The sequence below is a fragment of the Schistocerca cancellata genome, chromosome 7, assembly GCF_023864275.1.
Source record: "Schistocerca cancellata isolate TAMUIC-IGC-003103 chromosome 7, iqSchCanc2.1, whole genome shotgun sequence".
Lineage (NCBI taxonomy): Eukaryota > Metazoa > Arthropoda > Insecta > Orthoptera > Acrididae > Schistocerca > Schistocerca cancellata.
In genome coordinates this window covers 79,601,129-79,624,293 of record NC_064632.1, presented here as the reverse complement: position 1 = coordinate 79,624,293, position 23,165 = coordinate 79,601,129, and positions in this window count along the sequence as shown.

Here is a 23,165-nt window from a genome sequence, read left to right as displayed (position 1 = left end):
CGGTTCTAGGCGCTACAGTCTGGAGCCGAGCGACCGCTACGGTCGCAGGTTCGAATCCTGCCTCGGGCATGGATGTGTGTGTTGTCCTTAGGTTAGTTAGGTTTAATTAGTTCTAAGTTCTAGGCGACTGATGACCTCAGAAGTTAAGTCGCATAGTGCTCAGAGCCATGCCCAACTGAGTTTTGTCGGCACATGTACTCGTTCGACGCACTAAAATCTTTCTCCTTACGCACTTTCCCTAAGTGAAATTTTTAACTAAGTGAGTGACCAACTATTAAAGTTAAACGCCTTCGTAGCTGTCTAGGAGATAGCAGCATGCCTGTCGAATTACCCTCTCGTTGCATGTTAGCTTCGTATTGTTCGATTAAATTGCAGGCAGGATGGTTATTTGTTGTTGTGGGCTTCAGCCTAAAGATTAGTTTGAGACAGTTCTCCATTCCACACTACCCCATGCAAGCTTCTTACTTTCCGAATAACTACTGCAATCTACATCATTCTGAATCTTCTTCCCGTATTTAGCTCTTGGTTGCCTTCTACGATATTTATTCAGCCTCCACACTTACCCCACGATTCCATCCAATACTTAATTTGTGATCTGTTGAAATCTCAGAATGTGTACTATCAAACGATCTCTTCTTGTCAACTTGTGCCACAATTCAGAAGCTTCTGTTCTCTTCGACTCTAAACTGTTTATCGTCTATGTTTCACTTCGATACTGGGCTACACTTCATGCACATTCTTTCAGAAAAGACGTCCTGACACTAAAATCAATATTCGATATAATGAAACTTTTCTTCTTCAAAAACGCTTTTCTGGCCATTGCCTGTCTGCGTTACATATCGTCTTTGCTTCGGCTATTACCAGTTATTTTGCTGCCAAAATATCACAGTTCATCCACTGCATTACATGTCTCGTTTTCTAATCTACTTCCCTCAGCATCACCTTCTTTAATTCGACTAAATTCCATTATTCTTATTTTCCTTTTGTCGATATTCGTGTTATATCCTCCTTTCAGGAAGGTTTATGGTTGGCGAAATGAATAAATGTCCACAACACAATGTTGTTCAGAAATTAAAACATCTGCTTAATTTTTGCATATTACTGTCAGAGCAAGGACCGGTTTATTCAGGTGTTCGGTTAAGAATGCACTAAGTCCAGCTCGCCATATTGTTGTTCACCGTTATGTTTAAAAGTCTCAGTAGTAGATAACTTGTCGAAGTCTACCAACCTTTACTGAAATTTCATAACTCTCAGATGTATACAGAATTTTTCCAAGTCTCCGCTGTTCAGAGTCACGCACATGAACGAGACTGTCGAAAACTTGTGTGTATTCCAATACACTGGCAAAAATTCTAAATGTCACTAGACTCGTCTCCCCACAGATTTTAAACACATTAAACTTGACTGACATGCTGTTCATCAGCGCACACTTCTTCGCTGGCCCACCTCTCAAAGCGAACAGCCGCAGACCAAAAGAGCGGGTGCCCACAAAATTACAAATACTACATATCGTATGGGAGAACTTTGTACATGGTACATTTTCAAACTTTCGCCTCTAGCCAGTCCCGTAACAGAAGTAAAATATATTTTCTTACTGCATTTCAGAAGATGGAATTCCCTTTTTATATGATACTTTCTTTTCGGAATTGCAGAAATTACTCTGGAAAATGAAGGTTTCTCTAAATGTGAGAACATTTCCAAAGTACAACATACCCACGTACCTGTTGTTGTTGTTGTTGTGGTCTTCAGTCCTGCAGCTCTCCATGCTACTCTATCCTGTGCAAGCTTCTTCATCTCCCAGTACCTACTGCAACCTACATCCTTCTGAATCTGCTTAGTGTATTCATCTCTTGGTCTCCCCCTACGATTTTTACCCTCCACGATGCCCTCCAATATTAAATTGGTGATCCCTTGATGCCTCAGAACATGTCCTACCAACCGATCCCTTCTTCTGTTCAAGTTATGCCACAAACTTCTCTTCTCCCCAATCCTATTCAATACTTCCTCATTAGTTATGTGATCTACCCATCTAATCTTCAGCATTCTTCTGTAGCACCACATTTCGAAAGCTTCTATTCTCTTCTTGTCCAAACTATTTACCGTCCATGTTTCACTTCCATACATGGCTACACTCCATACAAATACTTTCAGAAATGACTTCCTCACACTTAAATCTATACTCGATGTTAACAAATTTCTCTTCTTCAGAAACGCTTTCCTTGCCATTGCCAGTCTACATTTTATATCCTCTCTACTTCGACCATCATCAGTTATTTTGCTCCCCAAATAGCAAAACTCCTTTACTACTTTAAGTGTCTCATTTCCTAATCTAATTCCCTCAGCATCACCCGACTTAATTCGGCTACATTCCATTATCCTCGTTTTGCTTTTGTTGATGTTCATCTTATATCCTCCTTTCAAGACACTGTCCATTCCGTTCAACTGCTCTTCCAGGTCCTTTGCTGTCTCTGACAGAATTACAATGTCATCGGCAAACCTCAAGGTTTTTATTTCTTCTCCATGGATTTTAATACCTACTCCGAATTTTTCTTTTGTTTCCTTTACTGCTTGCTCAATATACAGATTGAATAACATCGGGGAGAGGCTACAACCCTGTCTCACTCCCTTCCCAACCACTGCTTCCCTTTCATGTCCCTCGACTCTTATAACTGCCATCTGGTTTCTGTACAAATTGTAAATAGCCTTTCGCTCCCTGTATTTTACCCCTGCCACCTTTAGAATTTGAAAGAGAGTATTCCAGTCAACATTGTCAAAAGCTTTCTCTAAGTCTACAAATGCTAGAAACGTAGGTTTGCCTTTCCTTAATCTTTCTTCTAAGATAAGTCGTAAGGTCAGTATTGCCTCACGTGTTCCAGTATTTCTACGGAATCCAAACTAATCTTCCCCGAGGTCGGCTTCTACTAGTACCTAGGACCTAATATTCGATTGAATTTTAAAAGAGTTGCAACCGGCCACGTCGTGTCAGTGCTGATTATATAGTTTATCTGTTACGTTTACAGCGATCAAGCAGACGCATTATGTCTACGCAAGTCTCAGACGAACCCGACTGCGAATTAATATAAAAAAGAGTAAGGAGAATCGATGGACTTAGGTTAATAATAGAGTGATTCTACCAGCCACCGTATTCAGACAGCCCTTTAATAATAGCCTAAATTTGATGCTACCGAAATACAGCTGCTATATGGTAATAGCAGATGTTGACTTTAATCTAAACAGTGTCAACTACAGAAGTTATGTATACTCTAAAAGTGGTAAAAACAGTCTTAGATTGTAATACATTTTCAGGGACTGTCAGCAGTGAGAGAGGAAGAGGCGATATTAGTACCATTACAGGAAAAATAGCAACCAAAAGCAAAAAACGTCGTCACGAAATCTGCTACAGTATTTGTGTTTGGTCGAACTGATGGTCTCTAACAACATATTGAAAAAGTGAACTGAAACCATTCAGCTCAAATCCAGCAACAAACAGAATAATTCTGATTAAAGCTGCAACCATTGTAAGCAGTGATGCAAATAAATACGTACCAAGAAAGATATCAAGGACCCATCTTGGCTTAATGGGACCATTTCGAGAACATTGCTTAAACAGACTGCTGTACTTTCGCTACAAAAGGAACTGCAGGGGAACTTTTTTGTGTGCCATCAGTTTTCTGTTTGGTCTGATGCCCCCTATCACGAATTGCTCTCAACACTTTCATCTCAGAGTAGCTCTTGCATGCTACGTCCTGATTTATTTCTTGCACATGGTTCAGTCTTTCTCTTCTTCTACAGTTTGCACGCTCTAAAGCTCCCTCTAGTGCCATGGAAGTTATCCCTTGATAACTTAACACGGGTACTATAATCATGTTCCTTCTTCCAATCAGTGTTTTCCATATATTCCTTTCTTCATGGATTTTGTGGGGAACTTCCTCATTCCTTACCCTATCGGCCCATATAATTTTTACCATCCTTCTGTAGCAACACTTCTGAAACACTTAGATTCTATTCTTTTCTGGTTTTCCCACAGACCATGATTTAATACTATACAATGCTCTGCTCAAAACGTACGTTCTCTAAATTCCTTTCCCCATATTGACAACGACATTTGATGTTAGTAAACTTCTTTTGAGCAAGAATGTCCTTAGTGAATGTGCTGGTCTGCTTTTTATATCCTCCTTTCTTCGTCCGCCATGTATTATCTTGCTTCCAAGGTGCAACAGGACAATTGTTCCACTTCATCTACTTGACTGTCACCAGATTTTATGTTATGTTTATCGCAAATCTCATTGTCTCTTTGCATTTTCCTTGGATCATATTCGCGCCAGTCCGTTATGTCGTGGAACGTCCCAGTAGGCTTACAAAAGAAAGTATGGACAAATTCTGACGATTTCCATAACTGCATTTTATAAGATTTTAATCTACAAAAAATATGGTATTCATAACCCAGTCACATTCATACTACCTACTAAGGAATTCAGCAATGCGGTAGAAAGAGTTGCCAGGCAGAACTCATGTCAAATTGTTTTTAAAATTATTATTAATTGCTCACCTTCAGTTCACATGGACAATGATGAAATATTTTTGTGGCTGCATATACTGCTCGTTTCTGTGCAAGAGTAAAGTCAAGTTACGGATAGCGAAGACTATTTATGGATTACTTTTTGATTGTCACTATTATTATAAAATTGTGTCAAATACTTCACGACAAACTTCGCAAAAGCGTAAAAGTATTGTGAGGCGGATGTTTAGTGCACGTAACTTCTTAAACAGTTACCTATGAGAGTTAAATGATGAGAAGCAATTACCACCTTGATGACATATTTCTGTACAATAACTACTTTTTGTTTACTTATACAGTTGACCCAGAAAATTACTTCATGTAGTATCAGTGCATGGAAGAATCTAAAGCAAGCTAATTTTCTGTACCTTTCGCTACCAAAATCAGTAGTTACGCATGGATAAAAGGTTGCTGAAATCACGTACTTGAGAATATCTTTGGTATGTGATTTTCAATTCAGGTTCTGAGGAATATAAATATCTTGGGACTTCAGGCAATGTTTTCCGTATTTGCTTTTCTCCCTGCTTTATTTTTATTGATGATGATATATCTTGTCTTGTGCTGAACTGAATGAACGGAGTTTTATTTTTCTAAGTTGAGAGATAAACCATTTGCTTAGAACCAATCACCAATGCTTCTGATCACGTTATTTATTGCTCTTTCTGCTGTAGTAGCTGTGCTGGTTTTGATAATGATGCCTTCCCCATCAGCAGAAAGAACTCTGCCTTCTTTATCGGTAGGGTTTGTAAGATTGAAGATCATTTGTATACTGTAAAAGCACAAATGATGCTCAGAACAGAACCCTGCAGAACGGGAGAAGCAAATTCATACTGAGACCTTTCTAATATGACGCTTTGCTTCCTATCAATTAAAGACGAAGTGAATCACACATTCGTTGTGCCTCTAAAGCCATAAATTTTAAGTTCCGGTGAAACAATGTGATTTGCACGGTCGGTGCAGGTGGGTTATGCAATGTCCCAATAAGTGAAATCTTCTCATCCTGATGCACTACTGGCCATTAGAATTGCTACACCATGAAGATGACGTGCTACAGACGCGAAATTTAACCGACAGGAAGAAGATGCTGTAAAATGCAAATGATTAGGTTTTCAGAGCATTCACACAATGTTGGCGCCGGTGGCGACACCTACAACGTTCTGACAATAGGGAAGTTTCCAATCGATTTCTCATACACAAACAATAGTTAAATGGCGTTGCCTGGTGAAACGTTGTTGTGATGCCACGTGTAAGGAAGAGAAATGCGTGCCATCACGTTTCCGACTTTGATAAAGGTCGGATTGTAGCCTATCGCGATTGCGGTTTATAGTATCGCGACATTGCGGCTTGCGTTGGTCGAGATCCAATGACTGTTAGCAGAATATGGAATCGGTGAGTTCAGGAGGGTAATACGGTGCTGGATCGCAACGGCCTCGAATCACTAGCGGTCGAGATGACAGGCATCTTATCTGTATGGCTGTAACGGATCGTGGAGGCACGCCTCGATCCCTGAGTCAACAGTTTGCAAGACAACAACCATCTGCACGAACAGTTCGGCGACGTTTGCAGCAGCATGGACTATCAACTCTGAGACCACGGCTGCAGTTACCTTTGACTCTGCATCACAGACAGGAGCGCCAGCGATGGTGTACTCAACGACGAACCTGGGTGCACGAATGGCAAAACGTCATTTTTTCAGATGAATCCAGGTTCCGTTTACAGCATCATTATGGTCGCATCCGTGTTTGGCGTCATCGCGGTGAACGCACATTGGAAGCGTGTATTCGTCATCGCCATACTGGCGTATCACCCGGCGTTATGGTATGGGGTGCCATTGGTTACACGGCTCGGTCACCTCATATTCGCATTGACGGCACTTTGAACAGTGGACGTTACATTTCATATGTGTTACGACCCGTGGCTGTACCCCTCAATCGATCCCTGAGAAACCCTACATTTTAGCAGGATAATGCACGACCGCGTGTTGCTGTTTTTGTACGGGCCTTTCTGGATACAGAAAATGATCGACTGCGGCCCTGGCTAGCACATTCTCCAGATCTCTCGCCAATTGAAAACGTCTGGTCCATGGTGGCCGAGCAACTGGCTCGTCACAATACGCCAGTCACTACTCTTGATGAACTGTGGTATCGTGTTGAAGCTGCATGGGCAGCTGTACCTTTACACGCCATCCAAGCTCTGTTTGACTCAATGTTCAGGCGTATCAAGGCCGTTATTACGGCCAGGGGTGGTTGTTCTGGGTACTGATTTCTCATAATCTATGCATCGAAATCGCGTGAAAATGTAATCACATGTCAGTTCTGGTATAAAATATTTGTCCAATGAATACCTATTTATCATCTGCATTTCTTCTTGGTGTAGCAATTTTAATGGCCAGTAGTGTCTTTTAATAAGTGAGAAATAATAGTTGGCTTGCTCGGTGGAACTGCAGAAAGAGTCGCAAATTGAGTACAACTTAAAAATTAGAGAAATACTGGCACGTATAGGGGAGTGCGGAGTCGACATTCTCTCTTCCAGCATTCTGTCCGCGAACGAAATAGTGGAGCGTGATTATTTACCCTCTGCCACACAGTGTGTCGTGGCTTGCAGAGTACAGACATACGAGACGTGAAACAGCAGGTGGTACGTGACCTGGCTGGCTCTGAGCATCGCGTTCGCCACCTCGGGGAGCCCCCGCGGCGCGCTGTTAGCGCCGTCACGGCTGCGCAGCCAGTTTGCCGCGTGAGCCATGCTGTGCTGTGCAGGGTAGCGGCCCCGCCAGGCGTCTGGGCGTCGTGTGCCCCGGGCGATAAGCCGAGCGCGCCACCCGGCGGGGCTGGTAACGAGCAGGCGGCAACAGTAGCAGGTGGCAGCAGGCGGCAGGAGGCGACACGCCCTCTCCCACACCACGGCCGGCTGTCCACTCTTGCGCTCTTCACAGAAATCTCTGCGCACTTCTGCCCCTACCTATTTCTCTAAATACATTTTTGGGGAGAATGTGGTGGTTAATCCACCCTAATCAGCAAATAGCTGTTGAGCGGGACAGCAGGGCCACGTAAGTACCATTCACAGTTAACGACAACAATTTTATTAACTTTTCTTTGGCCAAATAAACTTTTATCCTTTGTTGTTGTCTTCAGTCCTGAGACTGGTTTGATGCAGCTCTCCATGCTACCCTATCCAGAGCAAGCTTTTTCATCTCCCAGCACCTACTGCAACCTACATCCTTCTGAATCTGCTTAGTGTATTCATCTCTTGGTCTCCCTCTATGATTTTTACCCTCCACGCTGCCCTCCAATGCTAAATTTGTGATCCCTTGTTGCCTCATAACATGTCCTACCAACCGATCCCTTCTTCTAGTCAACTTCTCTTCTCCCCAATTCTATTCAATACCTCCTCATTAGTTACGTCATCTATCCACCTAATATTCAACATTCTTCTGTAGCACCTCATTTCTAAACCTTCTAGTCTATTCTTGTGCAAACTACGTATCGTCCATGTTTCACTTCCATACATGGCTACACTCCATATAAATACTTTCAGAAACGACTTCCTTACACTTGAATCTACACTCGATGTTAACAAATTACTCTTCTTCAGAAACTCTTTCCTTGCCATTGCCAGTATACATTTTATGCCGTCTCTACGTCGACCATTATCAGTTATTTTGCTCCCCAAATAGCAAAACTTCTTTACTACTTTAAGTGTCTCATTTCCTAATCTAATTCCCTCAGCATCACCCGACTTAATTCGACTACACCTGCCTTCTTTGGGATTGGAATTATTATATTCTTCTTAAAGTCGGATCCTTATAATTCAAAATCCTTACAAGCGTGGGCTACCGCCCTATTCAAACAACGACATTAATCTTTAACCAAGTATTAAGTGACTTGCAAATTAATTAGATTCTATACACAGTAAAGCTCCCAAAAGGAGACTACAATAATGAGATAAAGTTTAACCAATAATGGATATCACAATTTTTTTACACAAAATAAAATACAAACAGGTACGCCCTTTCGTGACACATTTTCAAAACAGGTGACGTCACATAGACACGGGCTAATTCAAGTATCAGAAGGGTGGGACCACTGGACCCAGACCAGAGGTGGCTGGACCCAGAACCCACAGCACCCACCCCATGGAGGGCAACCTGATGCATCATACACAGAAAGGGAAGAGGAAATGAAACGGCACTTCACGGTTTTCAGAGGCTCAGTGTAATTATTTCAGTGATTTCACTATGGAGACAGGGTTACAAAGGACTTCGCAATATGACGTTGCCACGTCCCTATCAGTATGACATGGCTCCCGATCTGGCCATAGACTTTACATCGCTTTCTCCTTTCTCTACTCGTTGTCAGTCCGGTGTTTTCACTTGCAAACCTCTCTAAATTCGATATTTTGTATATCCATTCTTACTGAATGTCACGCCAGACAAAATAGAAGATAAATAGGTTCAAATGCTTCAAATGGCTGAGCACTATGGGACTTAACATCTGAGGTCATCAGTCCCCTAGATCTTTGAACTACTTAAACCTAACTAACCTAAGCACATCACACACACCCATGCCCGAGGCAGGATTCAAACCTGCGACCGTAGCAGTCGCGTGATTCCAGACTGAGGCGCCTAGAACCGTTCGGCCACACCGGCCGGTTAGGTAAATAGGAAATAGATGTAAAGTGTACAGCCTTTCTACCGTATGTGGGAAATATTTCTTCAAAAATTACAAGAAGAATGAAGAAGCATAATGCAGAAGTGGTCTTCCTTCCATCGACCAAGACAGCAGCTCTTCTGGAATCTGTGAAAGATAACCTGCTATTACGAAAGGTGACCGTGGTTAAAGACACACAGGACAAAAAATATGCACTGTACAGGTACACACGTCTTTTGCAGCAAAAGAAAATTGAAGTTTTTGAGCATTGTATTTCCTCTTCCTATTCCATGATAGGGGGAAATGAGGATACTGGCCACGGCCTCATCTTACTGGAATTCAGCGATTAAGGAAGCTGTGGAAATACAATCAGCAGACAGACAGCTCAGCCAAGATGAGGGTTTCCAGCTCTGCATGTCATGCAGACACCTCTCTTTACGTCTGCGCTCTCAATGGAAATACTGTTCTAAATCTTCTCTATCTGGCATTGCAACATTAGCCATCCATAATAATCCAACATTTATTTCGTAAACTCTGTGGATTTGCTTACTCAGCATAGGGCACAATGTTTTATATAAGACACTCTTGTTACAGTTATGACTTCCTTCTACACTGTGCGGTCACTTAGTGGTTACAGGAGCGAGAAACAGATGAGGGTTCACGAACAGAGAATTCAGGTGTCAATCTATTCTGCATCTAATATCAGATAGTAAAAATAGTACATAAATTTGTTGCTGTTTCTGCAGCGTCAGTTGGTAACAGCAGCGTTGAATGTTGGCACATATACAGACACAAAAGATTTATAGATCTGTCACTCTTCTGTACAGTATCAGTTCAGAAGACACCGATCACTGATAGCTCTGAAAGTCTGTAAATGTTATTAAACTGGCAGACATACAAAGCAGGATTAGTATATGACTGTTCGAACATCAGTAAACCCGCTGCTGTAAACCGGAGAGGTGTTGCTTTCATCTCATTGGCAGCCGCATAATTATTGTTGGCAGCGCCTTTGCGCCCCGGTGGCGACTGTAGGAAACGTGGCTGCGCGACTGGCGGCGAGGGTGTTTGAAAGAGCGGCCGACCGGATGGCGGCCGATACCGCAGTTACCAACAGCGTTATCTCTGACGCACGAGCATTTACTTCGCAGTATTGAGTAAAGTCTTCACAAATCTTGCAAGCGACTCAACTTGAGATTGGCTGTATTGTTGTTAGGCGGAATATTAGGACAGCTGTTACTAACATCGTGTATGCACGCCCGAAACACAATAAAATACAACGTATATATTACAAAGGGTATAAAATTCTCTTGTCGCCTTCCTGAGAGGCAGCCTCCATTCTTCTCTTATTACCTGTTTAAGCGACGACCAAATGTGGCTCGAATTCAAAGAAATAGTATTGAAGGAATCTGCTAGTTTTATTACAAGTAAATTAAAAATAGGCGAAACAGATGTCCCATGTATAGGATACTGTTGCACAAGCAACTAAAATTATATTAGACTTCAATGCGAACCGAGCGGGGTAGCGCAGTGGTTAGACACTGGACTCGCATTCGGGAGGACGACGGTTCAATCCCGCGTCCGGCCATCCTGATTTAGGTTTTCCGTGATTTCCCTAAATCACTCCAGGCAAATGCCGGGATGGTTCCTCTGAAAGGGCACGGCTGACTTCCTTCCCAACCCTTCCCTAATCCGATGAGACCGATGACCACGCTGTCTGGTCTCCTTCCCCAAACCAACCAACCAACCAACTTCAATGCGAGATGCTTTTAATAGTTCCCATATCGTAGTCCTGTCTCGAAATCCGGCGGAAACGGATATTCTGGTTGCATGTTAAGTATACCAGCAACAAAACACAACTAATACCTTCACAGCGTGGTGGTATTGCTAACGTTACTGACGAAAGCGTCATTAAATCAGCGTTCCTACACAATGTTTTCCAAAATTACTTTACCAAAGGATCTTTCTTTTCTTTTCTTTATTTTGCTACTGCCTTTATCCCGCATTGTGCGCAGGGTCGGCAGGGTTGTACGGAGTTGGCATGGTTAATTTTAAGGGGTGGCAGGATGCCCTTCCTGCCGCCACGCCATACCCCTCAGGACGGAATGAGTATACCCCAGCTGTCGGCGTCTAGCGTAAATCGTGAAATAGTGTGAATGTGTTTCAGATGTCTGCGAATCGTGTAACTGAGGCAGGACGTGGGGACCAGCCCGGTATTCACCTAGTAGGATGTGGAAAACCGCCTAAAAACCACATCCAGTCTGGCCGGCACACCGGCTGTCGTCGGTAATCCGCCGGGCGGATTCGATCCGGGGCCGGGGCGCCTACCCGAGTCCAGGAAGCAGCGCGTAACCGCTCTCGGCTATCCTGGCGGGTTACTTTACCAACAGATATGAAGTAAATATTCCACAATTAGATCACAAACAGCTGCCAACATGAGTATTGAGAAAGTAGATACCATCGACGTAGGAAACAATTTAAGTCACTTAATAGAAGCAAGTCTTCAGGTGAAGATGGTATACCAATTAGATTCTCTTTCGGAGTATAATGATAAGAGGGCTCTATTTTTAGCAACCATATACAATCGCTTGCTAGACAAATGTTTGAAAAGTTGCATGGATCACACCAATATACAAGAAAGGATATGCAAGTAGTCCGCTGGATTATCAGCCCACGTCATTGCTAGCGATCAGTAATAGAATTCTAGAAAGTATGCTGTTTTCCAGTATCACGCAATACTTCGAAGAAACGGGTATGACGGCATAAACCCAGCATGGTTCCAAAAAGTAACATTCTAGTGAGACATCTATTCATACGCACTAATGAGCACTATTGCCAGAAGATCTCAAGCTGACTCCATTTTTCTAGATTTCCAGAAGGCTTTTCACACCGTTCCTTACAAGGGACTTCTAATCAAATTGCGTACGTATGGAGTATAGCCTAAGTTGCGTGACTGCATTCAAGAATACCTGTGTAGAAGCTCACATTTCATTTTAATTGGCGGGACGCCATCAAGTGAAACCTAAGTAGCATCTTGGTTTACCCAATGAATTGTTATAGGGCCGCTGCTGGTCTTAATCTATTTAAACGATTTAGGAAACAGTATGAGCAATCCTCTTGCTTTGTTTGCAGATGATATTTTCGTTTACAGTCCGGTAAGATCAAAATCATTTACAAACTATTTGTACAAGCTATATGAGTGGTGAAGACGCTGTTCCATCTAAAGAATAAATACTGTGGGGTCCTCCACATGAGTACTAAAATGTTTCGTTGAATTTCAGTTACTCGACAAATAAAACGAAGTTAGGGACAGTCCAGTACACTGAAGTGAGTACCTAGGAATTACGGCTATAAACCATTTTAATGGACACCATCGTATAAAAAATTCAGGCCCCAGCTCTCGGTAGGTACACAACTCCAGAGCGGCAAATTACGGGTTTATCTTTTCCTATGTTTTCCTCGTAGTGTATTTCTTAATGCTTGTTTCTCAGTTTAAGAGGACTAAGCTCGCGTTTCGGAAGTGTAAATATAGACAGTCTTTAGCGCAGTTTGAATTCCTGCTGGAAAGTCAGCTACATTGCTCATTAAGGCATCAGCTTTCATTCGTGACACATCAAGGGTGTAGGAAGTTGCGTGTGTACCTTTCCGTCATCTTTTATAGTTTACTTCTTCTGTTATTCCTCCCAGGTAGGATGCGTGCATGCTGAGTGCTGACGCGGGAGGAGCTGGCTGCAGCTGGATGAGCTTTTGGCTACAGTCATTCACCTTCAGGGTGCTGCCTCGGTGTGTAACGGAGGAGGAGAATCTGGAGCGTTGCATGGGACAAACCAGGAGTCGCTGGTTTCGCTCACGGGCTCTGCTGCCGAGGCAGTTCCTAGTGTACCCGACTCCATGGATCCGCTCTCACAACAAGGCGAGCGGCGGGTGGCAAAGGGTTCACTTCGCTCGAGGCGGAGGGCCAATGTGGAGACTGGCCGTATGGTCACGCCTATCCGCCTGGAGTGAGCAGTTGGACGTTCCTTCAGCAGAGTTCGAGCAAGAACGAGAGGGTAACACCTTAGGCACGATAACGATGATACGAGGTGCATTCAAGTTCTAAGGTCTCCGATTTTTTTCTAATTAACTACTCACCCGAAATCGATGAAACTGGCGTTACTTCTCGACGTAACCGCCCTGCAGACGCGCACATTTTTCACAACGCTGACGCCTTGATTCCATGGCAGCGGCGAAGGCTTCTTTAGGAGTCTGTTTTGACCACTGGAAAATCGCTGAGGCAATAGCAGCACGGCTGCTGAATGTGCGGCCACGGAGAGTGTCTTTCATTGTTGGAAAAAGCCAAAAGTCACTAGGAGCCAGGTCAGGTGAGTAGGCAGCATGAGGAATCACTTCAAAGTTGTTATCACGAAGAAACTGTTGCGTAACGTTATCTCGATGTGCGGGTGCGTTGTCTTGGTGAAACAGAACACGCGCAGCCCTTCCCGGACGTTTTTGTTGCAGTGCAGGAAGGAATTTGTTCTTCAAATCATTTTCGTAGGATGCACCTGTTACCGTAGTGCCCTTTGGGACGCAATGGGTAAGGATTACGCCCGCGCTGTCCCAGAACATGGACACCATCATTTTTTCAGCACTGGCGGTTACCCGCAATATTTTTGGTGGCGGTGAATCTGTGTGCTTCCATTGAGCTGACTGGCGCTTTGTTTCTAGATTGAAAAATGGCATCCACGTCTCATCCATTGTCACAACCGACGAAAAGAAAGTCCCATTCAGGCTGTCGTTGCGCGTCAACATTGCTTGGCAACATGCCACACGCGCAGCCGTGTGGTCGTCCGTCAACATTCGTGACACCCACCTGGATGACACTTTTCGCATTTTCAGGTCGTCATGCAGGATTGTGTGCACAGAACTCACAGAAATGCCAACTCTGGAGGCGATCTGTTCAACAGTCATTCGGCGATCCCCGAAAACCATTCTCTCCACTTTCTCGATCATGTCGTCAGACCGGCTTGTGCGAGCCCGAGGTTGTTTCGGTTTGTTGTCACACAATGTTCTGCCTTCATTAAACTGTCTCACCCACGAACGCACTTTCGACACATCCATAACTCCATCACCACATGTCTCATTCAACTGTCGATGAATTTAAATTGGTTTCACACCACGCAAATTCAGAAAACGAATGATTGCACGCTGTTCAAGTAAGGAAAACGTCGCCATTTTAAGTATTTAAAACAGTTCTCATTCTCGCCGCTGGCGGTAAAATTCCATCTGCCGTACGGTACTGCCGTCTCTGGGACGTATTGACAATGAACGCTGCCTCATTTTAAAACAATGCGCATGTTTCTATCTCTTTCCAGTCCGGAGAAAAAAAATCGGAGGCCTTAGAACTTGAATGCACCTCGTAGATTCCGGGGCTGGAAAGAAAGTCAATGTGCACTCGATGTGACTACCGGTGGGCTTCATCCAATACGTGGAGGTGGAGGCGGTCTTGCCGGTGGCTATCAAGCGTGAAGGGTGCATCGTGTTGTGTTATAGCTCACGTCGGCACCAACGATGCCTATCGTATGGGTTCTGAGGCCATCCTCAATTTACATAGGCCTCTGGCGGTGGTAGTGCAGGCTGCTGGCCTCGCGCACGGGCTGCCAGCACAGCGTGCAATCCGTAGCATTGTCCCCAGAGGTGATCGAGATCATTTGGTTTGGAGCCGAGTGGAAGATCACAACCAAAGGCTTCATCGACTTTGCGACAATATTGGCCGCAGATCTCCAGAACTGCGCTAGCGGGTGGGGATTTATAGGACTCTACTTGGTGGGTCAGGACTGTAGTATACAAAGGAAGCAGCCACTCGGGTAGCAGAGTACTCATTGAGTACATGTGACGGTTTTTTTTAGGTTATGCGGTATTTTGAAAGGGAAGGCAGACTACGTTTAGAGAGAGAAACTTCGTCTATCAAAATATCAGTAAATCGTCAAAGTATTCGTTACGAGCCGGCCGGGGTGGCCGCTACAGCGTGGAGCCGCGCGACCGCTACGGTCGCAGATTCGAATCCTGCCTCGGGCATGGGTGTGTGTGATGTCCTTAGGTTACTTAGGTTTAAGTAGTTCGAAGTTATAGGGGACTGATGACCTCAGAAGTTAAGTCCCATAGTGCTCAGAGCCATTTTTTTTATTCGTTCCGAAGTTCCCGAATTTACTGCCCTTTAGGAAAGTTCACGCGCTCATATTATTCTCGTTACCGAGCTCTGGTTAAGACCTGAAGAGGAAAGCTCTCATACATTTAGTGAGTCATGTAATGCGTATCGGAAATACAGATTAGACGCCATAGCATTAGGAGTGTTGATTGTAGTTGACAAAAATATTGTGACTGCTGAGGTCTAGGTCAAGTGTGACAATGAGGTTATCTGGTCACTTATATTTGATCCAGGTGAAACCAAGTTAATTTTAGGATGCTTTTACCGGCCAACTGATTTCGCTGTAACAGCTGTAGACTCATTCAAAGAAACTCTACAATCAGCAGCGCGTAGAATCCAGACCATGTAATACTAGTTGGAGAAGACTTTAATCTTCCGTATATAAATTAGGATGCCTATGGATCCACTGCAGGACAGACAGTCGTACGAAGCACTTTTGAATACGTTTTGTGAAAATCGTCTTGAGCAGCTAGTTCGGCATCCCGCATCCAATGGAAATATTTTAGACTTTGTAGCCACAAATTGGCTGGACCTTATCGACAGCATCAGTATAGAGATGGATATTAGTGATGATGATGTCACTATAGCAACTAGGATTACGAAGGCTAATAAATCAGTCCAGAAGGGTAGGACAAAGTTTCTCCCCAAATGAGCAGATAAGCAGTTGTTAGCATCTCACTTCGACAGTGAACTGTCATAATTTAGTTTCAGTAAAATGAACGTAGAGGAATTATGGGTAATGTTTAAACAGATTGTAAATTGTAATCTGGAGAATGACGTGCCTGGTAAGTGGATTAAGGACAGGAAAGACCCACCATAGTTTATGAACGAAATTCTGAAAACGCTGAGATAGTAGATCCTGTTGCACTTTCGGCTCAAAACAGAACGTGCTAGTAACGACAAGCATAGGTTAGTAGAGGTTCTTGCGTCTACGAATAGATCAATGCATGAGCGTTCAACAACTACTACTGTCGTGCCTTAGCAAAAGATGTGGCAGAGGACCCCAGAAAATTCTGGTCCTTTCCGGGTCTAAGGCTTCTATCCAGTCACTTGTTGACCAGTCAAGTTAAAAAAAAGTGTGAAATCTTATGGGACTTAACTACTGAGGTCATCAGTCCCTAAGCTTACACACTACTTAACCTAAATTATCCTAAGGACAAACACACACACACCCATGCCCGAGGGAGGACTCGAACCTCCGCCGGGACCAGCCGCACAGTCCACGACTGCAGCGCCCCAGACCGCTCGGCTAATCCCGCGGGGCTGGCCAGTCGAGTATAGCAGTTGAAGACAGCAAAACGAAAGCCGAAATTTTCAGTTCACGTTTAAGAAATCGTTCGCTCAGGAGAATCTTACAAAGATACCGTCGTTTGACTATCCAACAGACTCCCGTAACGGCGACATAGTAATAAGCATCACCGTCATAGAGAAACAAGTGGGATAGCTGAAGACAAATAATTCACAGCTCCAGATGAAATCCCAGTTTGGTTTTACAAAGAGTAGTCAACGGCACTGGCCCCTTATCTAGCTTACATTTATCGCGAATCTCTCGTCGAGCATCATGTCTCAAACGACTGGAGAAAAGCGCAGGTGACTCCTGTATGTAAGAGGGGCAGAAGAATGAACTCGCAAAATTACAGACCAGTATCCCCAGAATCCTTGAACATATTCTCAGTTCAAATATAATATTTTTCTTGAGACTAAGAAGCTTATGTTTTAGAAAGCATCACTCGCGCGAAACTCAGCTTGCCTTTTTCTCACATGATATACAGAGAGCTATGCATGAAGTGAAACCGGCTGATTCCGTGTTTCTAGATTTGCGGAAAGCATTTGACACGGTACCACACAACAGGCTGTTAACGAGAGTACGAGCTTACTGAATACATTCCTAGATACGTTAGTGACTCGAAGATACTTAAGTGATAGAACCCATTATGTTGTCAACGTCAGCGAGTGTTCATCAGAGACAAGGGTATCGTCATGAGTGCAACACGCAAGTGTTACAGGACCGCTGTTACTTCCTTAATACACTACTGGCCATTAAAATTGCTACACCAAGAAGAAATACAGATGATAAACGGGTATTCATTGGACAAATATACTAGAACTGACATGTGATTGCATTTTCACGCAATTTAGGTGCATAGATCCTGAGAAATCAGTACCCAGAACAACCACCTCTAGCCGTAATAACGGCCTTCTTACGCCTGGGCATTGAGTCAAACCAAACTTCATGCAGCTTCAACACGATACCACAGTTCATCAAGAGTAGTGACTGGCGTATTGTGACGAGCCAGTTGCTCGGCCACCATTGACCAGATGTTTTCAGTTGGTGAGAGATGTGGAGAATGTGCTGGCCAGGGCTGCAGTCGAACATTTTCTGTATCCAGAAAGGCCGTACAGGACCTGCAACATGCGGTCGTGCATCATCCTGCTGAAATGTAGGTTTTCGCAGGGATCGAATGAAGGGTGGAGCCACGGGTCGTAACACACCCGAAATGTCACGTACACTGTTCAAAGTGCCGTCAATGCGAACAAGAGGTGACAGAGACGTGTAGCCAATGGCACCCCATACCATCACGCCGGGTGATACGCCAGTATGACGATGACGAATACACGCTTCCAATATGCGTTCACCACGATGTCGTCAAACACGGATGCGACAATCATGATGCTGTAAACAGAAACTGGATTCATCCGAAAAAAGGTTCGTCGTTGCGTACGCCACCGCAGGTGCTCCTGTCTGTGATGCATGCTGCTGCAAACGTCGTCGAACTGTTCGTGCAGATGGTTGTTGTCTTGCAAATGTCCCCATCTGTTGACTCAGGTATCGATACGTGGCTGCACGATCCGTTACAGCCATGCGGATAAGATTCCTGTCATCTCGAGTGCTAGTGATACGAGGCCGTTGCTAGAGGACGCCGAAATGCACGCTTTTAAGCTCACGCAGGCTGGCGTGAGGTCTGGAAAATGACAATGTAATTAATATAGCCAATAAGGTACGTTGCTGCTGGAATACTTAACTTTAATCCATAATTGGTGTACATCTCTCTTGACTATACATGCTTCATAATCTCAATATTAACTGGTAATGGCGCCTTGCTAGGTCGTAGCAAATGACGTAGCTGAAGGCTATGCTAACTATCGTCTCGGCAAATGAGAGCGTAGTTGTCAGTGTAGCATCGCTAGCAAAGTCGGCTATACAACTGGGGCGAGTGCTAGGACGTCTCTCTAGACCTGCCGTGTGGCGGCGCTCGGTCTGCAATCACTGACTGACGCGGGTACGACGTATACTAGCGGACCGCGGCCGATTTAAAGGCTACCACCTAGCAAGTGTGGTGTCTGGCGGTGACACCACACGAACCACACGCAAATGTTACGGAGGTGTTTCGGGTACTCAAATGGGAATCCCTGGAGGGAAGACGAAGTTGTTTCCGAAGAACACTATTGAGAAAATTTAGAGAATCAGCATTTGAAGCTGACTGCAAAGTGACTCTGCTGCCGCCAACATAAACTTCGTGTAAGGGCCACGAAGAGAAGACAAAATAAGGATCATACTGAGGCATATAGACTGTCATTTTCCCCTCGCTCTACTCGCGAGTGGACCGGGAAAGGAAATGACTAGTATTGGTACAAGACACCCTCCGTCACGCGCCGTACTGTGGCTTACGGAGTATGTATGTAAATGTATAAATGTTGCGGCGAAGGCGAACCAAAGACTGTAGTTTACCGGCAGAGCACTTAGAAGATTCAGCAAATCTACTAAAGTAGCTGCCTACACTTCGCTTCTGCGTCCTCTTCTAGAGTATTCCTACGTTTAATGAGATCCTTACTAGAGAAGACTGACGTAAGACATCGAAAACGTTCAAAGAAGGACAGCTCGTTTCGTATTATTGAGAAGTTGGGGAAAGAGTGTCACGAATATGATGCGCTAGTTGAGGTGGCACTCATTAAAACAAAGGCGCTTTTCGTTGCGGCGAAATCTTTTCAAGAAGATTCAATCAGTAAAGTTCTGCTCCGAATGCCAAAATATTTTGATCACTCCCACCTGCATAGGTAGAAATGGCCATCATAATAAAATTAGTTGTAATACGGGCTCGCAAGGAAACATTTAGATGTTCATCTTTCCCCCGTGCTATAAGAATGGAATTATAAGGAAAGTGATTCCACAAATCTTATGTCAGACACTTAAATGTGAACTACAGAGTAATCATGTACATGCAGCTTTTTTTCTTTTTTTTGTCATCAGGACACCAACGCTAACGTCTTCATCTCTGGGTAGCATTCATTGCATCAGCATTTATTCAGCCAATTTTATATTAGAAACAAAAAAGGCGACTGTCTTTTTAGTGTAATATCGAAAAAAATTATGCAGTCGTTAAAGAAAATATGACAGTTTAAAAATGTATAGGTACAGAATATAAATTAGGAAACGTAATACGCAAAACACAAATGCTCTGTAATGTCTATTTACCTCAGAACTTGATTATAAACAATATTTCTGGTTATATGTCCAGGAGCTAAAATGAGTAAGTTTTTGGGTGCAATCACCTTTGAGCAAGCGACATAAATCGGTCCATGAGAAGAACATGGAAGTGTCAAATACATTCCGCAGTATATAATAGACTGCCCTGAATCTTATTAATAGTAATGGCCGAATCTGTGGAAACTGTAGTTTCTTGAAGTGAAAGATGGGATCTTCGGAGTTAGGGGTATTTTTTCAACTGTGTGTCGTAGCATAAAATTTTTGTGTAAGTACATTTAGCGAAATATTCGGATACTGTCTGCGAAATAGGTTGTGAACAGGGTTACTAGCAACGAAGTAATAAATTTAAACGTCGGCGCTTCTTCACGTGCCGCAGTGTTTATGACGTCATACCTGCTTGACTATGTGTTATAAAATGATGTAATTTTGTACGTACATTCAGTAGTATACGTGAATACTGTCGGCAAATGGGTCAAATGGTTTTCAGCACTATGGCACTTAACATCTGAGGTCATCAGTCCCCTAGACTTAGAACTACTTAAACCTAACTAACCTAAGGACATCATAGACATCCATGCCCGTGGCAGGATTCGAACCTGCAACCGCAGCAGCAGTGCGGTTCCGGACTTAAGCGCCTAGAACCACTCGGCCACAGTGGCTGGCTACTGTCTGCAAAATTTGTTGCGGATAGAAGTAGTAAGAAAGAAGTAATAAACTTAAACTTCCTGGATGATGCTGTAGTTTCACTAGCAACTCATTGCGTACGACGGCATATTTCCTGAACTAGGATAGACAGGTGGTTCTTCCCCCACAGCGATTGTTGCCTGATAGTAACAGATATGTATACCAACTTTCGCTGAAACCGGTCCAGTGGTTTAGGAGGAGATGTGGAACATACATGCATACGGACATACATTCTTATAGTATGTATAGATGTAAGCAGTGAGTGGGTTCGAACACGTGACCCAAGAGTTTTGGATTAGTGGTGAAAGACGCTACCCCCAGACCACTGGGCATACGGCCTACAATCGCAACACTATGGTAACCGCTACCAGCGAATAAATAAATAAATAAAAATAAAAATATCTTTCAACTTTCGAAGATTAATTTAAAAAATCTTTTGCGAGAATTTATCAGAAGCAAACTGCATAAAAAAATCTTCTTGTGAGTATACAGAGTGGTCCATTGATAGCGACCGGGCCAAATATCTCACGAAATAAGCATCAAACGAAAAAACTACAAAGAACAAAACTCGTCTGGCTTGAAGGGGGAAGTCAGGTGGCGCTATGATTAGCCCGCTAGATGGCGCTTCCATAGGTCAAACACGGATATCAACTGCGTTTTTTTTTAAATAGGAACCCCCACTTTTTATTACATATTCGTGTGGTACGAAAAGAAATAGGAATGTTTTACTTCGACCACTTTTTTAGCTTTGTGATACATGGCGCTGTAATTGTCGCAAACGTGTAAGTACGTGGTATCACGCAACATTCCGCCAGTGCAGACGGTATTTGCTTCGTGATACATTACCCGTGTTAAAATGGACCGCTTACCAATAGCAGAAAAGGTCGATATGTGTTGATGTATGGCTATTGTGATAAAAATTCCCAACGGGCGTGTGCTATGTATTCTGCTCGGTATCCTGGACGACATCATCCAAGTGTCCGGACCGTTCGTCAGATAGTTACTTTATTTAAGGAAACAGGAAGTGTTCAGCCACGTGTGAAACGTCAACCACGACCTGCAACAAATGATGATGCCCAAGTAGGTGTTTTAGCTGCTGCCACGGCTAATCCGCACATCAGTAGCAAACAAATTGCCTGAAAATCAGGAATCTCCAAATCGTGGGTGTTGAGAATGCTACATCAACATCGGTTGCACCCGTACCACACTTCTATGCACCAGGAATTACATGGCGACGAATTTGAACGTCGCGTACAGTTCCGCCACCTGGCACAAGAGAAATTACTGGACGATGACAGATTTATTGCACGCGTTCTATTTAGCGACGAAGCATCATTCATCAACAGCGGTAACTAAACCGGCACAATACGCACTATTGGGCAACGGAAAATCCACGATGGCTGCGACAAGTGGAACATCAGCAACCTTGGCGGGGTAATGTATGGTGTGGCGTTATGGCAGGAAGGATAATTGGCCCCCATTTTATCGATGGCAATCTAAATGATGCAATGTATGCTGATTTCCTACGTAATGTTCTAACGATGTTTTACTAAAAGATGTTTCACTGCATGACAGAATGGCGATTTACTTCCAACATGATGGATGTCCAGCACATATCTCGCGTATGTTTGAAGCGGTATTGAATAGCATATTTCTTGACAGGTGGTTTGGTCGTCGAAGCATCATACCATTGCCCGCACGTTCACCGGATCTGACGCCACGAATTTCTTTCTGTGGGAAAAGTTGAAGGATATTTGCTATCGTGATCCACCGATAACGCCTGACAACATGCGTCAGCGCATTGTCAATGCATGTACGAACATTACGGAAGGCGAACTATTCGCTGTTGAGAGGAATGTCGTTACACCTATTGCCAGTCCCCCGCTCGTGGTCTCGCGGTAGCGTTCTCGCTTCCCGAGCACGGGGTCCCGGGTTCGATTCCCGGCGGGGTCAGGGATTTTCACCTGCCTCGAGATGACTGGGTGTTTGTGTTGTCCTCATCATTTCATCATCATCCAGGAAAGTGGCGCAATTGGACTGAGCAAAGATTGGGTAATTGTACGGGCGCTGATAACCACGCTGTTGAGCGCCCCACAAACCAAACATCATCATCATCTACACCTATTGCCAAAAACATTGAGGTTGACGGATATCATTTTGAGCATTTATTGCATTAATGTGGGATTTACAGGTAATCACGCTGTAACAGTATGCGTTCTCAGAAATGATAAGTTCACAAAGGTACACGTATCACATTTGAACAACCGAAATAAATTTTTCAAACGTACCTACGTTCTGTATTTTAATTTAAAAAACCTAACGCCGCCCGCGGTGGCCAAGCGGTTCTAGGCGCTTCAGTCCGGGACCGCGCTGCTGCTACGGTCGTAGGTTCGAATCCTGCCTCGGGCATGGATGTGTGTGCCGTCCTTAGGTTAATCAGGTTTAAGTAGTTCTAAGTCTAGGGGACTGATGACTTCAGATGTTAAGTCCCATAGTGCTTAGGGCCATTTGAACCATTTTCTGAAAAAACCTACCTGTTACCAACTGTTCGTCTAAAATTGTGAGCCATATGTTTGTGACCGTTACAGCGCCATCTATCACGAAGCG